The following is a 14400-nucleotide window of genomic DNA, read 5'->3' as shown; positions in this document are numbered from 1 at the left end:
TCCATGACCACTGCTACAAATGAATTTTCACACCACTCCAAAAGTGAGTGATATGCAGGGTGAGCATGAAGTCATTCACCGCATACAAAATTTTATTTCTAAGAGCTCCTAGGTACAGCTATGTGTTCCGTTTCTAATGGTAGCTTAACGCCTGAAGCATTTTATAGATATAGACATGACCCTCAGACTTCAAGAATAATATAATAATTCCAATCCCAAAGAAAGCAGGTGTTGACAGATGTGAAAATTGCCGAACTATCAGTTCAATAAGTCACAGCTGCAAAATACTAACGCGAATTCTTTACAGACGAATGGAAAAACTCATAGAAGCCAACCTCGGGGAAGATAAATTTCGATTCCGTAGAAATGGTGGAACAAGTGAGGCAATACTGACCCTACTATCTGATTAAGGAAAGGCAAACCTACGTTTCTAGCATTTGTAAACTTAGAGAAAGCTTTTGACAATGTTGACTGGAATACTCTCTTTCAAATTCTGAAGATGGCAGGAGTAAAATACAGGGAGAGAAATATTATTTACAGTCTGTACAGAAAGCAGATGGCAGTTATGAGAGTCGAGGGACATGAAAGGGAAGCAGTGGTTGGAAAGGGAGTGAGATAGGGTTGTAGCCTCTCCCCGATGTTATTCAATCTGTATAATGGGCAAGCAGTAAAGGAAACAAAAGAAAAAATCGGAGTAGGTATTAAAATCCATGGAGAAGAAATAAAAACTTTGAGGTTCGCCGATGACATTTTAATTCTGTCAGAGACAGCAAAGGACTTGGAAGAGAAGTTGAACGGAATGGACAGTGTCTTGAAAGGAGGATATAAGATGAACATCAACAAAAGCAAAAAGAGGATAATGGAATGTAGTCGAATTCAGTCGGGTGATGTTGAGGGAATTAGATTGGGAAATGAGACACTTAAAGTAGTAAAACAGTTTTGCTATTTGGGGAGCAAAATAACTGATGATGGTCGAAGTAGAGAGGACATAAAATGTAGACTGGCAATGGCAAGGAAAGCGTTTCTGATGAAGACAGATTTGTTAACATCGAGTATAGATGTGTCAGGAACTCGTTTCTGAAAGTATTTGTATGAAGTGTAGTCACGTATGGAAGTGAAACATGGACGATAAATAGTTTAGACAAGAAGAGAAATGAAGGTTTCGAAATGTCATGCTACAGAAGAATTCTAAAGATTAGATGGGTAGGTCACATAACTAATGAGGAGGAATTGAATAGAATTGGGGAGGAGTTTGTGGCACAACTTGACTATAAGAAGGGATCGGTTGGTAGGACATGTTCTGAGGCATCAAGGGATCACCAATTTAGTATTGGAGGGCAGCGTGGAGGGTAAAAATCGTAGAGGGACACCAAGAAATGAATACACTAAGCAGATTCAGAAGGATGTAGGCTGCAGTAGGTACTGGGAGATGAAGAAGCTTGTACAGGATAGAGTAGCATGGAGAGATGCATCAAACCAGTCTCAGGAGTGAAGACAACAACAGCTACAACAACCTTTGTGTTCGTCTGATTTCGTATTCCTTTCAGTTATCTTCTCTAGTACGCAGTACAGTACTGTAGCAGGTCTTTCTGTTTATGGTCCAAGTTTCGTCGACCTATGTTGTTTGGCAGTAACACATCATCCGAAAGCTACTTTCGCCCTTTCATTTTGTGTACCAGTACATACGCTAGTTAGCACCTACCTAATTATCATCATATACTCCCACCGCAGGTTCGAGTACTCCCTCGTGCATGGGTGTGTGTGTTGTCCTTAGCATAAGGTAGTTTAAGAAGTGTGTAAGTCTAGGAACCGATGACCTCAGCACTTTGGTCGCTTAGGAATTCACATACATTTGAACATAATCATCTAACTTAAGGCCTCGAGCATATAAACGTGTCCAGTGTTGAGCAGAAGCTGAGTAGCATAATTGATGCACAAAACTAACGGCGGATTTCTTTGACGACCGTCTGTTGGGGAATCCTAGCAAATATTCTGAGCACGAACAGAATGATCTCCTTCCAGCTAATGAATATGGATTTTGTAACCATATGTCATGAGATACCAAACTTGCGCTTTCCTGACATAACAATCCTGAAAGCTATGCATCAACGAAGTGAAATGGATGCGTTATTTCCTGTTTTGAGGAAAGCATTTGACTCAGTACCACAGCAAAGCTTACTAACGAAAGTGCAATTACATAGCATACCAGTGCGTGACTAGATTGAGAATTTCTTGGTAGAGAGGACGAAGGGTGTTATCCTGGACCGAGACGCATCGACAAACGTAGAAGCAACGAACTTCCAGAATGCTGGAGTAGCTATCGGTCAGCAACTTCTGTTCATCATTAGAACGAGAAACCAGTCCAAAGTTGCACATTTTACTTTTCTATTCGCTTGATGACTAGTTTCGGGTAGAGGTCAATTCTCAAATCATCGTAACGTAACCGAAAATGACATTTGCGAATATGTGAAAACCATGACAAAGACGTGCAACGAACAGTTACAGCGCATGCAGGTAACTATTTGTATGCGCTGTAACTGCCCGATGCACGTTTTTGACATGGTTCTGACATCTTCAGAAATGCCATTTTCGACTACGTTACGATGATCTGAAAATGGGTCTCGGCCCTAAACTAGTCATCGAGTGAATGAAAAAGTAAAATTTGCAACTTTGGACTGGTTTCTCGTTCCACTGAAAAGTAGAAGCAGTTTTAGGTGCGTCTTACGGACGTGTGTTCGGACTCCTGCCACCTCAGAAGTTTTGTAGATGGTAAGGTTTCAAAGTGATGAAAGATTGACAACGTTTTTTAATTGTTCTGAATCTAAAATGAAACGAAAAATATACCTTACTATTACATGACTACAATATCACCGAATCAGTTACCTTACAACGATTTGTAAGGATACGAAATGGAGTAATCATATATGCTAAAACGTAGGTAAAGCTGGTGACCTCAGCTCAGAGGTTTGTCGCTCGAAAAATGCAGTCTGTCTTCAAAGTAGATTGCTCACAAAAAATTCGTATGATCAGTCTTACACCCATGTTCAAGTGTGTGGGATCCGTAACAAATACGTCCCTCCTACGAGCCGTCTCGCGTGTATTCTCTGTTGTTTTTTTTTTTTTTTTCCGGCACATGTTTGCAATTTCGTTTTGGCGATGTGTGATGGAGTCTGCCCAAACGAATTCCGTTTATCATATGTTTCATGAGCCACCCACTGGCTACGGAAAGCGTCGGTTTTAAAGCGGGACTTTACGTGCCCATTCGTAGAGTGATCCCAAATTACTATAGTGCGATATTCGTTTTATCGACATGCATTAACAAGGACAGTAGAACACGAAGAACAGCCACTACTACAGCCGCGACTGAGTGGCGCTGTTGCATGTTGATAGCAGAAAATACGGGGCGGGTGGCTTGCGAATCGCTGCCGCAGTAATGGTTCTTCTTCCTGTTGTACTGTCCCACTTAATACATACTGATAAAACGAATTGTAACGCCGCAAATGCATATCCTCCTATTTCCATCTATTGTACTACATTTTTTTTCCTTATTTTGTTACCTGAAGATATGATATTTCTGTGTCTTTATACATTGTAACTGTTTTACTGTTTGTATATATATATATATATATATATATATATATTTGCATTTATGTCGATGTATAATTGGTTTGTTTTGAAAATATTATTTGTTTTTACGCTGAGTCTGGCCAAGGGAAAACTATGCTATCGAACTACTACATCGATAGGTCTTGTGTGGAACCAAAGTGTTCAGGATATTTAGTAGTGTTAACTCAGCCGCATGGAGCGCGGGCAGAGGGTCTGGCTGGAGTAGGGCGGTGGAGCAGGTGTGTTGTGTGACGCTTCCGCGAATTGCCGTGCTTTCGGGGTTTGGCAGCATGTAATTGCGCTCGACTTGCTATGATACTTTGACATGGTGTCGCGGACGGGAAGCATTAGCTGGTGCACATCAAGAGCTCGTTTCGCCTGGTGACCGTGTCGAGAAGAAGGCGCGCCAACATCCAGCTTCTGCAACAGCGACGGCCGACAATGAGTGACTGTCACCACCTTCCCGATCGACGACTGCAAACCTTCAATCAACCAACAAGGAAGTCTAAAAGCACGTAAAGTTTTAGAACTGTATGGCAGACCTCAGCTTTTCAAACTGTTATATCACAAAAATACAGCAACTTACTATGAACCTTTGTTGCTCATTGTCCCAATTGCATTACGAAGCAGGGTCCCTTCCTTTTCTGGAATGAACCCGAGTGCCGTTGAAATTCATACGCCAGCATTAAAGTAATACCATTCCATTTCACTGCTTTAATTTCAAAGTTCAGTTATAGTATTCATAGCTGGCTACAATATTTAGATTACACAAGCAGAAATTAAAAGTACGAGTTTTGTTACCGCATTTTAGCTTACCTGTGACTGTAGCTCAGCTTGGTACGTACTAAATTTTACTATTGTTAATTGTTCAGAATCATTTCATTCAAGTTCAAAGTTAAATCTCTTATTTCTAAATTGCGTAGATTCAAGTAGCTTTTGAAATCATTGTTGAGGTTGCCCAAGACTAAACTTATTTTACTGAATTTCGTAGTGCTTCAGAAACAAAGCTCACTATTAATTTCAGTCATTAAATTAACTTGCAATTTTCCGGTTTTATTAATTCTCTTGCTAAATTAAGTCAGAGTGTAGCGAAATTTATTACTTCTGACAAACATTCAGTTTCCACACAACACGTGTCAACCTTCAGTTGCCACGCTTTTAGTGCAAATTATATGTGCATTAATCTTTCATTTTCAGTTATTATAGTAGTTATCCATAGGACTGGCGACCGTAATTTTCCCCAAATCTCAAAATATCTAATTAACGCCAATTAATTGTTAACGTAACGACTGCACATTTACTTTCTTTATTAATTTTACCCTTTTCTCAAAATTAAGTTCCATCAATTTCATTTGCATTTTTCCTTTCATTTAGATGTAACCCTTTCCTCCATCTTTACTGACAAATTAACTTCGGTGACGATTGCTTTTCCCAAATTTCCAGTAGGTGCACGCGGTTTGATTTTCCGCTGTCATTAAGGTCGATAAGTGAGGGGGAGGTTACAGAATGTCTCACCAGACTAATCTGGAACTGCTCTTTCGAATGGGCACGTAAAATTAAGCTTCAAATACATATTGTATGCAGTTGTAAACGAACATACGTTCCTCCCTTGACAGTGAGCGTCACATTAAAGACGAGATGAGCAGTATTTCTTTCTGCTGACTCAAGCTACACACAGCAGAAACCAAATTGCAAATACCTGCCGAAATGGCAAAGAAAATGCACCTGACGACAATTAAGAGAGATACCACGATAAGGACACATTGGAAATCCGAGAATCTTACAAAATCTTATATACAATACTAGTGAACCCGGCAATGTCTCGCGTTTTGTAAATATGTACTGGAATTAGATACAGATATTAATCTCTTTCCCCGCCTTCTCACTGACCAATTAGATACAGATATTAATCTCTTTCCCCGCCTTCTCACTGACCACCACCTGCCCATCCTCCCTTTCTCTTCCCATGACCTCCTCGTCCTTTCTCTGTCCATCTCGTCCTTCACAGCTTTCTCTTCATCTCCCACTCCCCCCTCTTTTAGTCCATTTGCTCCCTCCCTTTCTCTACAAACACTACTCCCCACAACCTATCCATCTCCTCTTCCCCTTCTCTCGGTTCTTGAGCCTTAATTACTATCATTACGAATTCATATTCCGTAGATGTATTCTTATCACAAGAAGATAAAAATACACTACTGGCCATTGAAATTGTTACACCAAGAAGAAATGCAGATGATAAATGGGTATTCATTGGACCAATATTTTATACTTGAATTGACATGTGATTACATTTTCACGCAATTTGGGTGCACAGATCCTGAGAAATCAGTACCCATAACAACCACCCCTGGCTGTAATAACGGCATTGGTACGCCTGGGCATTGAGTCAAACAGAGCTTGGATGGCGTGTACGGGTACAGCTGCCCATGCAGCTTCAACACGATACCACAGTTCATCAATAGTAGTGACTGGCGTATTTTGACGAGCCAGTTGCTCAGCCACCATTGACCAGACGTCTTCAATTGGTGAGAGATCTGGAGAATGTGCTGGCCAGGGCAGCAGTCGAACATTTTCTGTATCCAGAAAGGCCCGTACAGGACCTGCAACATGTGGTCGTGCATTATCCTACTGAAATGTAGGGTTTCGCAGGGATCGAATGAAGGGTAGAACTACGGGTCGTAACACATATGAAATGTAACGTCCACTCTACAAAGTGCCGTCAATGCGAACAAGAGGTGACAGAGACGTGTAACCAATGGCACCCCATACCATCAAGCCGGGTGATACGCCAGTATGGCGATATGGCGATGAAGAATACACGATTCCAATGTGCGTTCACCGAGATGTCGCTAAACATGGATGCGACCATCATGAAGCTGTAAACAGAACCTGGATTCATCCAAAAAATGACGTTTTGCCATTCGTGCACCCAAGTTCGTCGTTGAGTACACCATCGCAGGCGCTCCTGTCTGTGATGTAACGTCAAGGGTAACCGCAGCCATGGTCTCCGAGCTGATAGTCCATGCTGCTGCAAACGTCGTCCAACTGTTCGTGCAGATGGTTGCTGTCTTGCAAACGTCCCCATCTGTTGACTCATGGATCGAGACGTGGCTCCACGATCCGTTACAGCCATGCGGCTAAGATGTCTGTCATCTCGACTGCTAGTGATACGAGAGCGTTGGGATCAAGCAAGGCGTTCCGTATTACCCTCCTGAACCCACCGATTCCATATTCTGCTAACAGTCATTGGATCTCGACCAACGTGAGCAGCAACGTCGCGATACGATAAACCGCAATCGCGATAGGCTACAATGCGATCTTTATCAAAGTCGGAAACGTGATGTTACGCATTTCTCCTCCTTACACGAGCCATCACAACGACGTTTCACCAGTCAAAGCCGGTGAACTGCTGTTTGTGTATGAGAAATCGGTTGGACAGTTTCCTCATGTCAGCACGTTGTAGTTGTCACCACCTTGTGTGAATACTCTGAAAAGCTAATCATTTGCATATCACACCATCTTCTTCCTGTCGGTTAAATTTCGCGTCTGTAGCACGTCATTTTCGTGGTGTAGCAATATTAATGGCCAGTAGTGTAGATACAATTTCCCTACTTTTTGTGAAAAAACTGACTGCGAGAAAGGAAACAAAACCGGACATTTTCAAAGCAAACCTTGTAACGAGAGCCTTATCCGTTGTTGTTAAGAAAATAGGCTATAAGCGCCTGAATGTTTACTAGACTACCGTGTCAGAATTTGAAATCAGGCGGTTAATAACTTTTTAAGATTTTTAGTAACAAAGTTAGCCAACTCTATATTAAATGTATGTTTATGTATTATGTACACTGAAAAATATATAGGTTACATCCGTCCATATGTTCATTAGAATATCGTGTAAAAAAAGTGAAGTAAACCGGTCAAGAGCTTGTTGAGATTTTTGGTTACAACGTTAAGCAACGATTTATCTTTATATAATACTATAGATTTACAAACCGCATTGTAAGTGACATTTTGGTAGGTCAAAATACAAGCTCCATTGTCTTCGGCCAGTTCACAGTACCATCGATGGCAATCTATACATCTTGCATAGATGCTTCAAATATACTTCATGGACATCAGCTGAATGGTGCATGGCACGTTGTCAAAATCACAGATTGGGTTTCCAAATTTTCCTTACTTGTGAAGGCAGAATTTACATCCCTACAGCATTTGTCCCAATTCTATTTAAAGTTGCCCATTCCTTTTTTGGTAAACTGCAACCAAGTGGAGATCTGCATTGATTGTTGGTTAAACCGAAATGTTCTGATCAGCGTCGAAATTTGATCTTCTAAGTTTTTCACCAAGCTTCCATACGGGTTCATGGCTTTCACAATTTCTGGTTTCCGGATGTTGCAGTCGTTACGTAATGGCAGTTCAGGGTAAGTGTGAAATTTCTGCCATCCTCTTAGCAGGACTGTCTATCTTAGGATATGAAGGGGATGGATGTTGGATGATACTAGCGATCATTTCAAAGGTGCCGATTTTATAGTGCCTCGTATTGTCCTCATTGTATCGTTCAGCTGAGTGTCAGCTGAGTGTATTTGCCCTGTTGAAGTCACACACGGCAGCAGTATTTTGTAACCAGATAGACAAAGACAACGGCTGACGTTCGTGCAACTGTTGCATTTGCTCCCCATCCTGCTGTACAGGGCTATTACAAATGATTGAAGCGATTTCATAAATTCACTGTAGCTGCATTCATTGACATATGGTCACGACACACTACAGATACGTAGAAAAACTCATAAAGTTTTGTTCGGCTGAAGCCGCACTTCAGGTTTCTGCCGCCAGAGCGCTCGAGAGCGCAGTGAGACAAAATGGCGACAGGAGCCGAGAAAGCGTATGTCGTGCTTGAAATGCACTCACATCAGTCAGTCATAACAGTGCAACGACATTTCAGGACGAAGTTCAACAAAGATCCACAAACTGCTAACTCCAGTCGGCGATGGTATGCGCAGTTTAAAGCTTCTGGATGCCTCTGTAAGGGGAAATGAACGGGGTCGGCCTGCAGTGAGCGAAGAAACGGTTGAACGCGTGCGGGCAAATTTCACGCGTAGCCCGCGGAAGTCGACGAATAAAGCAAGCAGGGAGCTAAACGTACCACAGCCGACGGTTTGGAAAATCTTACGGAAAAGGCTAAAGCAGAAGCCTTACCGTTTACAATTGCTACAAGCCCTGACACCAAATGACAGTCAAACGCTTTGAATTTTCGGCGCGGTTGCAACAGCTCATGGAAGAGGATGCGTTCAGTGCGAAACTTGTTTTCAGTGATGAAGCAACATTTTTTCTTAATGGTGAAGTGAACAGACACAATGTGCGAATCTGGACGGTAGAGAATCCTCACGCATTCGTGCAGCAAATTCGCAATTCACCAAAAGTTTATGTGTTTTCTTCAATCTCACGGTTTAAAGTTTACGGCCCCTTTTTCTTCTGCGAAAAAAACGTTACAGGACACGTGTATCTGGACATGCTGGAAAATTGGCTCATGCCACAACTGGAGACCGACAGCGCCGACTTCATCTTTCAACAGGATGGTGCTCCACCGCACTTCCATCATGATGTTCGGCATTTCTTAAACAGGAGATTGGAAAACCGATGGATCGGTCGTGGTGGAGATCATGATCAGCAATTCATGTCATGGCCTCCACGCTCTCCCGACTTAACCCCATGCGATTTCTTTCTGTGGGGTTATGTCAAAGATTCAGTGTTTAAACCTCCTCTACCAAGAAACGTGCCAGAACTGCGAGCGCGCATCAACGATGCTTTCGAACTCATTGATGGGGACATGCTGCGCCGAGTGTGGGAGGAACTTGATTATCGGCTTGATGTCTGCCGAATCACTAAAGGGGCACATATCGAACATTTGTGAATGGCTAAAAAAACTTTTTGAGTTTTTGTATGTGTGTGCAAAGCATTGTGAAAATGTCTCAAATAATAAAGTTGTTGTAGAGCTGTGAAATCGCTTCAATCATTTGTAATAACCCTGTACTTAGACTGGGCAAGATATTATTCCTCGTTTCTAACTTCGTGTCAGTATTACGCATCTGTTGTTTACACGACAGTGCCCGCACCGTCCCGACGCTAAGATATTTTTGGCAATGATTTTATTTTAGTCTCTGGCCAGTGATACCACTTGAGGTACATTGTTGCCTCTATGATCAAACGGAAGCAGTTTACTTCAGTCATATTCAGGTTATTTTTAAGTGGCCATGTACTGAAGACCTGACAGAGGATATTGTACATAAACAAAGAAGATCGCCGTGAATGGTCGCATGACTGTATAATTTCGGAACGAGCTTCATGGCAACACCGAAGCAGACGCTTGGAAAACGTCGCACAATTCCACTATTAAAAACTTCTCTGTAATGACGTAGTGTAAAGGGGGAATTCTGCGACATTCAGAAGTAATTTTATCAGTTCTTACTGTCGTTAAATATATAATCTAAAAGAATCATTATCGTTACTGTGCTACATGTACATAAGAAGCGTACGTGTGTGTGTGTGTTAAACAATGTTCTATTTGCTACGATTCTGTTATGCAAAATCTTTGGTTTTAAATACTTTGGCGAAAATGTTTACCCTTTTGCTACATAAAAACAATTCCGTGCGACTGACCTAGAGTGAGAAACATATGCCAGTTACAGAGTTATAATGCAGCGCAGGTTTTAGGCTTCTTGCTCTATAAGTTACATACGTAACTTTAAACTATCTGCTACGTCTCTTCTACTAGTTCTGTGGCCAGTTCATTTCATTATTAACACTGGAAGTCACAACCAAATCTCTCGGCAACGTCACTTACTGTAGCCAATGATTACCCTCAAGAACAACTATTTGAAAGAAGCCTTCGGACGAAACCGGACTTCGTAATTGACGCAAAATTACACAATTTTTTGATCCTAATTAACAGTCGCAATCCTCACAGCACAGTCCATAATGGATGTAGTAGATATAATAAACGTTATGCAAAGTGGCTGTGCACATTAACTGTTCTTCAGTCCCTTTATTTACCATGGCATTTCTTGTCACATATGTTATGGATAAAATTATATTAGAAAGAAAAGAATGAAATTTGATTTTCCTTTTATTTGAACCAAACATCTTCTTTAGTTAATAAATATGTCATGCTTATCGTAAAAAGCCTTAAAATCAAGATGTGTTTGAAATCAGTACTTTGTATATAACAGATTACTTGTAGTAACAACGTAGGGTGAGGCTATTGTGGTAAAGAATGTAAACGTTATGAACAATATGCCCCAGCACACTGAATTGTGGAGCAGGAGCTAAGACTTATAGTTTAGAATATCGTTATTGTCCAGCACATGATACACATAAAGATTCTTCGAAATAAATACAGTAACTTGGTTTGTGTCATGTTATAAATAGTGAATATAAAAAACTTTTTTGAGGCAAGAAGTCATTTCCATTGGTGTTTCTCGCACGTGAATACTCGTAATGAACGAGTGGTGCAGAAGAATGGATGTTCACCTGTAAAACAGACAGAACAACACCATGTCCAAGCGCTGACATTACAGGCGGTGATATTAGGCCCATGTTTGCATTCCTTCAAGATTCTACTGTATTTGAGTAAGAATTGTATTCATCCAGTACATTTAGATTCCACTTGACGGGACTGCCTTCTGTAGAAAAATGGCGAAGATACGTATCGAAGTAGTCCCAAATAACAGAATACGGCAGCAGTAGTAATTATCCATGGCAGTACGTTATCGGGTTATTAAAGCTTTTACGGGCGTCCGCGGGATATGCGGTAATTTGAACGTATTTGGCAGCTGTCGTGACTTCTCATTTGCAGCTGTGTTCCATTCGAATTAACACGTCAAATCTGACGAAGCAGTCCTCTACGTCACATATTGCCACCAATGGACAGTTCAATTATGCGTCAGTTTCTGGTTTATATCGTCCTTCTGCGTATGAGGAATAACTAATAATTTTGCATAAAAATTTTGAAAACCCTACCGAAAGTCGTAATATCTTTAGCTTTAAAGTAAGGTCGCAATCTTATCGATATACGCTAGTGACGTTGTGCTGTAGTTTAAGGGCTCCTACTACATCAACCATTAACTACTCAAATCTATCTAAGAAAGTAATCATATTAATTTCAACAAATTCACAACGGTATATTTATAAATTTCCGAGGGGAAACTAACACCGTAATGCTGTTAGAGATGGCAAAGGACTTGGAAGGTCAGTTGAACACAATGGATGGTGTCTTGAAAAGGAATTTAAGATGAACGGAACAGAAGTGAAATAAGGGTAACTTCACGTATCCACATTAAATAAGGTGATGCTGAGGGAATTAAATTAAGAAATGGGAAAGCAAAACTAACAGACGACGTTCGCAATTGGGGTAGCAAAATAACTGACGATAGCCGCAGTAGAGCGAATATAGAAAGCCGACTGGATATGGCAGGAAAAGTGTTTCGAAAACGAGAAATTAACATCAAACATAAATTTTTCTTTGGACAGTCTTTTCAGATAATGCTTATCTGGAAGGCGGAAGTACATAGTGGACGATAAACAGTACAGACAGAAAGAACGATAGGAGCAAAAATTTATCCATTTTGCTGATTTTTGAGCTCCGTGCCGGTTCTAAGAAATACTTTTATGTGCATTTTTCTTTATGCCAGTTCGCGTTTGCAGCTTTCACTCATCTTCCGTAGGGGTAGTACATGTCTGAATATTGAATAAGTACATCATTAAAACATCGACAGCAGTTTCCATGCTGCGGCTGGCATGTGTAAAATTATCGATTTTGTCTAGCTACGACATTTTGCGAGATGTACAGGGTGATTCAAAAAGAATACCACAACCTTATGAATTTAAAACTCTGCAACGACAAAAGGCAGAGCTAAGCACTATCTGTCGGCGAATTAAGGGAGCTATAAAGTTTCATTTAGTTGTACATTTGTTCGCTTGAGGTGCTGTTGACTAGGCGTCAGCGTCAGTTGATGCTAAGATGGCGACCGCTCAACAGAAAGCTTTTTGTGTTATTGAGTACGGCAGAAGTGAATCGACGACAGTTGTTCAGCGTGCATTTCGAACGAAGTATGGTGTTAAACCTCCTGATAGGTGGTGTATTAAACGTTGGTATAAACAGTTTACAGAGAATGGGTGTTTGTGCAAAGGGAAAAGTTCTGGACGGCCGAGAACGAGTGATGAAAATGTAGCACGCATCCAGCAAGCATTTGTTACCAGCCCAGGAAAATCGACTCGCAGAGCTAGCAAGAGCTGCAAATTCCACAATCAACTGTATGGAGAGTCCTACGAAAAAGGTTAGTTATGAAACCTTATCGTCTGAAATTGGTTCAAGCACTGTCTGCAGCTGATAAGATTAAAAGAATCGATTTCTGTGATTTTATCCTTGCTCAAATGGAAACAGATGAATCTTTCGTTTCAAAGATTGTGTTTAGTGATGAAGCAACTTTCCACACTAACGGGAAAGTCAACCGTCACAATGTCTGCATATGGGGCACTGAGAATCCGCGGGAAACAACTCAGTATGAACGTGACTCGCCTAAGGTGAACGTTTTCTGTGCCATTTCAGCCACTAAAGTTTTTGGTCCCTTTTTCTTCGAAGGTGCTACTGTAACTGGACTACAGTATCTGGAGATGTTAGAGAATTGGCTGTTCCCTCAGCTCGAACAAGAAGCACAACAATTCAGCAGGATGGAGCGCCACCACATTGGCACTTATCTGTCCGTAACTACCTGAACGTCAACTACCCGAGGCGATGGATCGGCCGCCAGGCAGCCCGTGACAGAGCACTTCATCACTGGCCTCCAAGAAGCCCTGATCTTACCCCCTGCGATTTTTTCTTATGGGGGTATGTTAAGGGTATGGTGTTTCGGGCACCTCTCCCAGCCACCATTGATGATTTGAAACGAGAAATAACGGCAGCTATCCAAACTGTTACGCCTGATATGCTACAGAGAGTGTGGAACGAGTTGGAGTATCGGGTTGATATTGCTCGTGTGTCTGGAGGGTGTAACCTCCCCCTCACTTACCGACCTTAATGACAGTGAAAAATTAAACCGCGTGTACCTAATGGAAATTTGGGAAAAGCAATCGTCACCGAAGTTAACCTGTCGGTAAAGAGGGAGGAAAGGGTTACATCTAAATGAAAGGAAAAATGCAAATGAAGCTGGTGGAAATTAATTTTGAAAAGGGGTAAAGTTAATAAAGAAAGTAAATGTGCGGCCGTTACGTTAACAATTAACTAGCGGTAATTAGATATTTGAGATTTGGGGGAAATCACGGTCGCCAGTCCTAAGGACAATTACTATAGTAACTGAAAAAGAAAGGTTATTACACATATAATTAACACTAGAAGCGTGGCAACTGAAGGTTGACACGTGTAGTGTGAAAACTGAAAGTTTGTCAGAAGTAATAAATTTCGCTACACCCTGACTTAATTTAGCAAAAGAATTAATAACCGGAAAATCGAAAGTTAATTTAGTGACTGAAGTTAATAGTGAGCTTTCTTTCTGAAGCACATCGAAATTCAGTAAAATACGGTTAGTCTTGGACTACCTCAACAATCATTTCAAAAACTACTTGAATCTACGCAATTTAGAAATAAGAGATTTAACTTTGAACTTGAATTAAACGATTCTGAACAATTAACAATAGTAAAATTTAGTACGTACCAAGCTGAGCTGCAGTCACAGGTAAGCCAAAATACGGTAACAAAACTCGCACTCTTAATTTGTGCTTGTGTAATCTAACTATTGTAGCCAGCTA

Source organism: Schistocerca serialis, chromosome 9 (genome assembly GCF_023864345.2).
Source record: "Schistocerca serialis cubense isolate TAMUIC-IGC-003099 chromosome 9, iqSchSeri2.2, whole genome shotgun sequence".
Taxonomy (NCBI): domain Eukaryota; kingdom Metazoa; phylum Arthropoda; class Insecta; order Orthoptera; family Acrididae; genus Schistocerca; species Schistocerca serialis.
Note: the sequence above shows the minus strand (reverse complement) of the source record.